Source organism: Tribolium castaneum, unplaced genomic scaffold, assembly GCF_031307605.1.
Source record: "Tribolium castaneum strain GA2 unplaced genomic scaffold, icTriCast1.1 ptg000078l, whole genome shotgun sequence".
NCBI lineage: Eukaryota > Metazoa > Arthropoda > Insecta > Coleoptera > Tenebrionidae > Tribolium > Tribolium castaneum.
This window is the reverse complement of record NW_026986675.1, coordinates 32,501-42,500: the sequence shown is the minus strand read 5'-3', so window position 1 is coordinate 42,500 and position 10,000 is coordinate 32,501. Positions and strand designations below refer to the sequence as shown.

The 10,000-nt window shown below is 39.3% G+C and overlaps 3 non-coding genes across 3 annotated transcripts in view; all 3 read left to right on the top strand.

Annotated features, from left to right (window-relative positions):
• Nucleotides 1-5,048: 5,048 nt before the first annotated feature.
• LOC135267697 (small subunit ribosomal RNA) lies at nt 5,049-6,971 on the top strand. Its single transcript, XR_010336085.1, has one exon. It is a non-coding gene; the product is annotated as a small subunit ribosomal RNA (ribosomal RNA).
• A 2,058-nt stretch (nt 6,972-9,029) lies between these two features.
• On the top strand, nt 9,030-9,186 carry LOC135267694 (5.8S ribosomal RNA). The gene has a single exon (XR_010336082.1). It is a non-coding gene; the product is annotated as a 5.8S ribosomal RNA (ribosomal RNA).
• A 476-nt stretch (nt 9,187-9,662) lies between these two features.
• The window catches only part of LOC135267693 (large subunit ribosomal RNA), a 4,075-nt gene continuing 3,737 nt past the window's right edge, over nt 9,663-10,000 (top strand). The window contains exon 1 of the ribosomal RNA XR_010336081.1: nt 9,663-10,000. This exon is cut by the window's right edge and continues 3,737 nt beyond it. This is a non-coding gene — a ribosomal RNA (large subunit ribosomal RNA).

Genomic DNA, 10,000 nt, shown 5'->3' with positions numbered 1-10,000 from the left:
TCTCGCCTAGCACATAGCTCTCGCCTAGCACATAGCTCTCGCCTAGCACATAGCGCTCGCCTTGCACCATTCACTGCTTAATAACTACTGCATATAATAAAGTCACGATTGCTCATGTGGTAAAATAGTAATGACACAATCATTTTGTTTAAAGGTATGCAACCAACATTACACAAAACGCGCGCTAAAGTTGCCTAAAACCACGAAGTACTACGTATACTTTAATTGTAACGCAACTGGTTTCACAGTAAACGTGTATGAAAATTGCCTATATTCAAGAAGTACTACATTTGTTTAAATATTGTATTACTGTTACGAAGTACGACGTTTAAATATTATGAATTATTTTTAGTTGTATATAAAATCATAGCTATTTTTGTAAATTAATAATGCAACCCGCAATACACCAAATGTGTATTAATATTGCCTAACTTGTACGAAGTACAACGTTCATTTAAGTGCATTAAATATGGTGCTCTGTGTGATGAAATACGACGTTCATGTGACCATAAAGTAACAAACGAAGTACGGCGCTCACAAATGCAGCACTCAAAATTATTGTTTCATTGCACGACGTTTGCTTTGTTTCTGACTGCGACGAAATGCAGCGTTCATTTGACTTTGTACATAGTACAGACGAAGTACGACGTTTGCGAAGTACGGCACTCAAAATCGTGATTTTCATGTACGACGTTTATTTGCACGTCCTGCCGACTGCGACGGAGTACAGCGTTCAATTGACTTTGTACATAGTACAGACGAAGTACGACGTTTGCGAAGTACGGCACTCAAAATCGTGATTTTCTTGTACGACGTTTATTTGCACGTGCTGTCGACTGCGACGAAGTTAAGCGTTCATTTGACTTTGTACATAGTACAGACGAAGTACGACGTTTTCGAAGTACGGCACTCAAAATCGTGATTTTCTTGTACGACGTTTATTTGCACGTGCTGCCGACTGCGACGGAGTACAGCGTTCAATTGACTTTGTGCATAGTACAGACGAAGTACGACGTTTGCGAAGTACGGCACTCAAAATCATGATTTTCTTGTAAGACGTTTATTTGCAGTTGCTTCCGACTGCGACGAAGTACAGCGTTCAATTGACTTTGTACATAGTACAGACGAAGTACGACGTTTGCGAAGTACGGCACTCAAAATCATGATTTTCTTGTAAGACGTTTATTTGCAGTTGCTTTCGACTGCGACGAAGTACAGCGTTCAATTGACTTTGTACATAGTACAGACGAAGTACGACGTTTGCGAAGTACGGCACTCAAAATCATGATTTTCTTGTAAGACGTTTATTTGCAGTTGCTTCCGACTGCGACGAAGTACAGCGTTCAATTGACTTTGTACATAGTACAGACGAAGTACGACGTTTGCGAAGTACGGCACTCAAAATCATGATTTTCTTGTACGACGTTTATTTGCACTTGCTGTCGACTGCGACGAAGTTTAGCGTTCATTTGACTTTGTACATAGTACAAACGAAGTACGACGTTTGCGAAGTACGACACTCAAAATCATGATTTTCTTGTACGACGTTTATTTGCACTTGCTGTCGACTGCGACGAAGTTTAGCGTTCATTTGACTTTGTACATAGTACAGACGAAGTACGACGTTAGCGAAGTACGGCACTCAAAATCGTGATTTTCTTGTACGACGTTTATTTGCACGCGCTGTCGACTGCGACGGAGTACAGCGTTCAATTGACTTTGTGCATAGTACAGACGAAGTACGACGTTTGCGAAGTACGGCACTCAAAATCATGATTTTCTTGTAAGACGTTTATTTGCAGTTGCTTCCGACTGCGACGAAGTACAGCGTTCAATTGACTTTGTACATAGTACAGACGAAGTACGACGTTTGCGAAGTACGGCACTCAAAATCATGATTTTCTTGTAAGACGTTTATTTGCAGTTGCTTTCGACTGCGACGAAGTACAGCGTTCAATTGACTTTGTACATAGTACAGACGAAGTACGACGTTTGCGAAGTACGGCACTCAAAATCATGATTTTCTTGTAAGACGTTTATTTGCAGTTGCTTCCGACTGCGACGAAGTACAGCGTTCAATTGACTTTGTACATAGTACAGACGAAGTACGACGTTTGCGAAGTACGGCACTCAAAATCATGATTTTCTTGTACGACGTTTATTTGCACTTGCTGTCGACTGCGACGAAGTTTAGCGTTCATTTGACTTTGTACATAGTACAAACGAAGTACGACGTTTGCGAAGTACGACACTCAAAATCATGATTTTCTTGTACGACGTTTATTTGCACTTGCTGTCGACTGCGACGAAGTTTAGCGTTCATTTGACTTTGTACATAGTACAGACGAAGTACGACGTTAGCGAAGTACGGCACTCAAAATCGTGATTTTCTTGTACGACGTTTATTTGCACGCGCTGTCGACTGCGACGAGGTTTAGCGTTCACTTGACTTTGTACATAGTATAGACGAAGTACGACGTTTGCGAAGTACGGCACTCAAAATCGTGATTTTCTTGTACGACGTTTATTCGCACGTGCTGCCGACTGCGACGAAATGCAGCGTTCATAGTACAAACGAAGTACGACGTTCACAAAGTGATGAAGTAAAACGTAAACAATAAATAATAATAATGCAACCCACAATACACTAATTGTGTATTAAAATTGCATAACCTACACGAAGTACGACGTTCAAGAATACTAAAGAATTTTATTTGTGTTGTATATAATGAAAAAACAGCAAATTTTTTTGCAAATTACGTATCTGTAAATAAATGTAAACATTTAGCAACTAATCAAAATTGTTTTTTTTGCCTAGATATTAAAGTAAAACATAAAAATACATTAAATTTATAAAATGCAACCCGCAGCACACTAGATGTGCATTAATATTGCATAACCTTCACGAAGTACGACGTCCAAAAATATTAATTTTTTTTTATATTGAGGTTAAAAGTGAGAAAACATAAATTAATAATAATGCAACCTGCAATACACTTAATATGTACTGATCTTGCATAACCTTTACGAAGTACTACGTTCAAGTATAAATTAATATTATTGTGACTCGCAATACACTAAATTTGTATCAATATTGCATAACCTACACGAAGTACGACGTTCAAGAATATTAAAGAATTTTATTTGTGTTGTATATAATAAAAAAACAGCAAATTTTTTTGCAAGTTACGTATCTGTAAATAAATGTAAACATTCAGCAACTAATCAAAAATGTTTTTTTGCCTAGACATTAAAGTAAATCATAAGAATACATTAAATTTATAAAATGCAACCCGCAGCACAACAGATGTGCATCAATATTGCATAACTGTTACGAAGTACGACGTCCAAAAATATTAAATTTTTTTTTATATGAAGGTAAAAAGTGAGAAAACATAAATTAATAATAATGCAACCTGCAATACACTTAATGTGTACTGATGTTGCATAACCTTCACGAAGTACTACGTTCAAATATAAATTAATATTATTGCGACCCGCAATACACTAAATTTGTATCAATATTGCATAACTTACACGAAGTACGACGTTTAAAAATATTAAATGTTTTATTTGTAGTTTGCATATAATAAAAAAAAAACAAATTTTGATGTAAATTACGTATCTATAAATAAACGTACACATTTAACAATTAAATAAACATAGTATTTTGGCCTAGATATTAAATTAAAACATAAAAATGCATAATATTTATTAAAATGCAACTTGCAATACACCAAATGTGTATTAATATTGCATAACCTTTACGAAGTACGACGTTCACGAAGTACGTCGTTTACGAAGTGCGACGTTTACGAAGTACGTCGTTTACGAAGTGCGACGTTCACGAGGTACGTCGTTTACGAAGTGCGACGTTCACGAAGTACGTCGTTTACGAAGTGCGACGTTCGCGAAGTACGACGTCTACACATTAGGGCACTCAAAATTATTGTTACGTTGTACGACATTCAGACGTTCCAACTGCGACTAACTACAGCATTCATTTGACTTTGCACATACGACGAACGAAGTACGACGTTTACGAAGTACGGCGCTTAAAATAATTTTGTTTTTATTAATTAATTATTTTTTTTAAAACAAACGTTTTTATAATTAAATTTTATAATGGTTTAAATATAAAATATGACTTTTTAATATTATCAATATTTAAAATATTTTCTCCCTTTTGTGTGTATGCCTTATAGTTATAGAGCTGTGCGCTTCGGTAGACGTCGCCTGTGGAGCTATGTCAGTGGAGCGGTGCGCACATCCAATACCGAGCGGCTGCCTCGATCGGTGTCGCGCTGGTATACATATGGTAGTGGTGTGTGTCGATGCGTTGAGTGAGGCGATATGAACGGTGTAACGGTTTAGTCGAAGTTTATCATAAATGACGACGACAAAACGACCGATTATGTATACGTTCTGCATTTGCTTCCAATTTATCGACGTTTATTGCACATTTCCGCTATCGAATTCGAATAGGGCTTTGCTTGCGAGATTGCTTTATTTTGTGATTTTGTGGCTCGCCCAGTTCCCCACAGCGAGATTGCGGATGCGGCAAAACGTATTCTCTTACGTTGGCGGTCCTTATGCAATCAAACTTTGTTGAACTAACAAATGTTTGTGATTTAAACAAACAAAAATAATAAATGCGTCAACTCTCTAATATCCGAGCGAGAATATTTATATAATATTCGTAACGTTTATGGATTCGAAAGAATTTCATAAATTCACGTCGCATTCAATCTTGCGAAGAGTGAAGAGAATGTTTGAACTTTTAAATCGGCAAAGGTAAAAAATAATATTATAAATATTATTATTATGCCTTTATTGACCGATATATGTGTTGTGGTGTTTAACGACTACGACGACGATGATGACGATACATTTATCTCTATATCGTACGAAGAAAAGAAGAAACAGCGTGGCGTTACTTTCTTATATGTTAGATTGTTTCGCACAAACGCGCATATTCTTCATCTTTATAAACGATGATGATGAGTATTTTATTCTCTCGTCTGTCTCAAAAAACACAAAAACACAGTTCCCTGGTTGATCCTGCCAGTAGTCATATGCTTGTCTCAAAGATTAAGCCATGCATGTCTCAGTACAAGCCAAATTAAGGTGAAACCGCGAAAGGCTCATTAAATCAGTTATGGTTCCTTAGATCGTACCCACATTTACTTGGATAACTGTGGTAATTCTAGAGCTAATACATGCAAACAGAGCTCCGACCGGAGACGGAAGGAGCGCTTTTATTAGATCAAAACCAATCGGTGGCGGTTTCGCCGTCATCGTACAACTTGGTGAATCTGAATAACTTTACGCTGATCGCACGGTCTCGCACCGGCGACGCATCTTTCAAATGTCTGCCTTATCAACTGTCGATGGTAGGTTCTGCGCCTACCATGGTTGTAACGGGTAACGGGGAATCAGGGTTCGATTCCGGAGAGGGAGCCTGAGAAACGGCTACCACATCCAAGGAAGGCAGCAGGCGCGCAAATTACCCACTCCCGGCACGGGGAGGTAGTGACGAAAAATAACGATACGGGACTCATCCGAGGCCCCGTAATCGGAATGAGTACACTCTAAACCCTTTAACGAGGATCAATTGGAGGGCAAGTCTGGTGCCAGCAGCCGCGGTAATTCCAGCTCCAATAGCGTATATTAAAGTTGTTGCGGTTAAAAAGCTCGTAGTCGAATTTGTGTCCCGCGCCGCCGGTTCATCGTTCGCGGTGTTAACTGGCGTTTCGCGGGACGTCCTGCCGGTGGGCTTAGCTCGAGAGGGCGGCCCAACTCAATCCCGCCGCGGTGCTCTTCATTGAGTGTCGAGGTGGGCCGGCACGTTTACTTTGAACAAATTAGAGTGCTTAAAGCAGGCTAAAACTTCGCCTGAATACTGTGTGCATGGAATAATGGAATAGGACCTCGGTTCTATTTTGTTGGTTTTCGGAACCCCGAGGTAATGATTAATAGGAACGGATGGGGGCATTCGTATTGCGACGTTAGAGGTGAAATTCTTGGATCGTCGCAAGACGGACAGAAGCGAAAGCATTTGCCAAAAACGCTTTCATTGATCAAGAACGAAAGTTAGAGGTTCGAAGGCGATCAGATACCGCCCTAGTTCTAACCATAAACGATGCCAGCTAGCGATCCGCCGACGTTCCTCCGATGACTCGGCGGGCAGCTTCCGGGAAACCAAAGCTTTTGGGTTCCGGGGGAAGTATGGTTGCAAAGCTGAAACTTAAAGGAATTGACGGAAGGGCACCACCAGGAGTGGAGCCTGCGGCTTAATTTGACTCAACACGGGAAACCTCACCAGGCCCGGACACCGGAAGGATTGACAGATTGAGAGCTCTTTCTTGATTCGGTGGGTGGTGGTGCATGGCCGTTCTTAGTTGGTGGAGCGATTTGTCTGGTTAATTCCGATAACGAACGAGACTCTAGCCTGCTAAATAGGCGTATTTCGACATCCCAAATGCCGGCTGGAGCCGGGTTCGCCCGGTCTCTATGTGCGGTTTTTACTGTCGGCGTACAAACAATTCTTCTTAGAGGGACAGGCGGCTTCTAGCCGCACGAGATTGAGCAATAACAGGTCTGTGATGCCCTTAGATGTTCTGGGCCGCACGCGCGCTACACTGAAGGAATCAGCGTGTCCTCCCTGACCGAGCGGTCCGGGTAACCCGCTGAACCTCCTTCGTGCTAGGGATTGGGGCTTGCAATTGTTCCCCATGAACGAGGAATTCCCAGTAAGCGCGAGTCATAAGCTCGCGTTGATTACGTCCCTGCCCTTTGTACACACCGCCCGTCGCTACTACCGATTGAATGATTTAGTGAGGTCTTCGGACCGGTGCGCGGTGGCGTTTCGACGTTGCCGATGTTGCTGGGAAGATGACCAAACTTGATCATTTAGAGGAAGTAAAAGTCGTAACAAGGTTTCCGTAGGTGAACCTGCGGAAGGATCATTAACGTGTAAATGTTGTTGTTTAGTTGTCACACATACACACACATTTTGTCTGTGCTGATCAACAAAAAACACACATACATACACTATTCGTATGATGATCAATTCTCATACAAAATTCTTTATTATGCGTCGAACGGAAAAGCAACAACGGGTCGTCTTGCATTAAGCGGATCTGTTGTTACGTTTTTCGATTTATTTTATAAATCGATTGTAAACGTGCCGTAAACGACGTTTTCAAAGAATTTTTTCGAACATTAACACGAATCAATATTGTCGAAAGATGGTTATGTGCTAACGTTTTATTATTGCTTTCGCAGTGCCGGTCTTAGCGTATTTCCATCATCGTATTCGCTTCGAAAAAAAGTACTAATACACAGTGGTGGTGTATAATTAATGTGCAAGAGATGTTGTTGTTGTTGTTGTAGTATTTGTATATGGTTGGAGTTATTTATAATAACAAACAAGAATGAATGAATGAATAATAATGGTGTCTGCCAATACGATCGTACTTTATGTACACGACTAAAACTTTATACATACAAACCATAATAATAAATAAACTCGAAACAACCAACAACAAAATTAATACGCTACTGTACATACAAATACACATTTATACATACCATCATTTTACTTAACCGATGGTGAGTGATGTTTGAAAAATAAACGCTTAGGCTTACGGTTTTGTAAGCCAGTCTTTGCGTATTTTCTTCATCGTATTCGCTTCGGAAAAAAGAAAATAAAGATGGTGTATAATTAATGTGTAAAAGAGATGTTGTAGTTGTAATTTAATTTGTAAATGGTTGGAGTTTATTAATAAATAAAAGGGGCTGTCTATTCGTCTGTACTTTATGTACAAGACTAAAACTTTATACATACAAACCATAATAATAAATAAACTCGAAACAACCAACAACAAAATTAATACGCTACTGTACATACAAATACACATTTATACATACCATCATTTTACTTAACCGATGGTGAGTGATGTTTGAAAAATAAACGCTTAGGCTTACGGTTTTGTAAGCCAGTCTTTGCGTATTTTCTTCATCGTATTCGCTTCGGAAAAAAGAAAATAAAGATGGTGTATAATTAATGTGTAAAAGAGATGTTGTAGTTGTAATTTAATTTGTAAATGGTTGGAGTTTATTAATAAATAAAAGGGGCTGTCTATTCGTCTGTACTTTATGTACAAGACTACAAAAACGTTTTATAACAATAAAAAGCTCGAAACAACCAATAACAAAATATACTACTACTATACTACTATACATACAAACGCACATTTATAAATACATAAAATCAATTTACTTTATCGATAGTGAGTGATGTTTGGAAAAAAACGCTTAGGCTTACGGTTTTCGGGTACCTGGGTTCCGCATGCGTCGAAGTAATAATTTACTTTAACGACGCGACGAACCGTAGGAATCTAAATAAAAAAGTTTATTAACTTTTTTAGATTCTGTGGGTTTTAAATGATATACGCCCGACTGACGAAGGAACGTTTTGCACTGCCTGTGCTTTTCTTTTGATTCGTTTTTATGTCGACGGACGTTCTTAGAATGCCCACCAAACGACGTATCACACAAAACACCCTACAATTGTATTGTTTGGTAAATATTGTTGTGATTAAGTTTGTAGCTGTGGCGTTTGTTTGAAGAAAACGTCTGGTTTTTCGACATATTTTCTATTTAATAAATATACATAATGCTTATCGCAAAAGGAGCAGAGTTTTATAGACAAAGTTGATAGAGAAAAAAAACCTAATAGATATATATACGTATTTATAAAACGTTAATATCATCGGGTTATTCTTTATGTAAACTTAAACTATAACTGCATACTCTTTTCGATAAGTAGAAACAAATGCCACTTTAATTAAATAAAATATTATAAAATATAACGCCGAACGTTTCTTTCGATTGGTCCGTTTCTCACATATACATCACAATTGTAATAACCTTAAGTAGTTATTTTTGTTGTTGTGTGATGATGAAACGATTTCGATGTGGAACGGTGCGTTATGTAATAATATTTTAAATTTGTTTGAAAAGATTACCCTGAACGGTGGATCACTTGGCTCGTGGGTCGATGAAGAACGCAGCTAATTGCGCGTCAACTTGTGAACTGCAGGACACATGAACATCGACATTTCGAACGCACATTGCGGTCCTCGGATATACTGTTCCCGGACCACTCCTGGCTGAGGGTCGTGTCAATTTCAAAGACTGCTCGGTTTTTGTCTTAAACACAGCGCACAATGTTGTGTAGACAATTACGTCGGAGCGTGTTGGGTGCAAATATGACGCGTTACTATAATTGTTAATTGATTGTCGGTTGTCATAATAAAATATTATGCAACGTAGACAACAATAAAAACAATATAAATAATAACGCGGCATCCTAAAACGCAATAGCGGCTGACATTCTTATTAGTTTGTTGGTACAAGTTGGTTTAGACGTAGCACGTCCGATATTAAAAAGCAGCCACAACGCTTAAATTTCGAACGAAGCGATCGTCGTGTCCGAGACGTTAAAGTTGTTTATATGCATATTTTATGCACTATAATTAACAACAACAACATTCTCGCAACGACGTCAGATCGATGTTTGAAATTGTTTGGAGGCAGCCATATAAACGGAATACGTGTAATTATCGTCTGACAAAATAAAGGCAAATTTATATTTGCGACCTCAGAGCAGGTGAGACTACCCGCTGAATTTAAGCATATTATTAAGCGGAGGAAAAGAAACTAACTAGGATTTCCTTAGTAGCGGCGAGCGAACAGGAAAAAGCCCAGCACTGAATCCCGCGGCCGAAACCGGACGCCGGGAAATGTGGTGTTAGGGAGGATCCGTCATCCCGAGATTGTGCGACGCGTCCAAGTCCATCTTGAACGGGGCCACAGCCCATAGAGGGTGCCAGGCCCGTAGTGACCGTTGCCGATAACGGGAGGATCTCTCCTCAGAGTCGGGTTGCTTGAGAGTGCAGCCCTAAGTGGGTGGTAAACTCCATCTAAGGCTAAA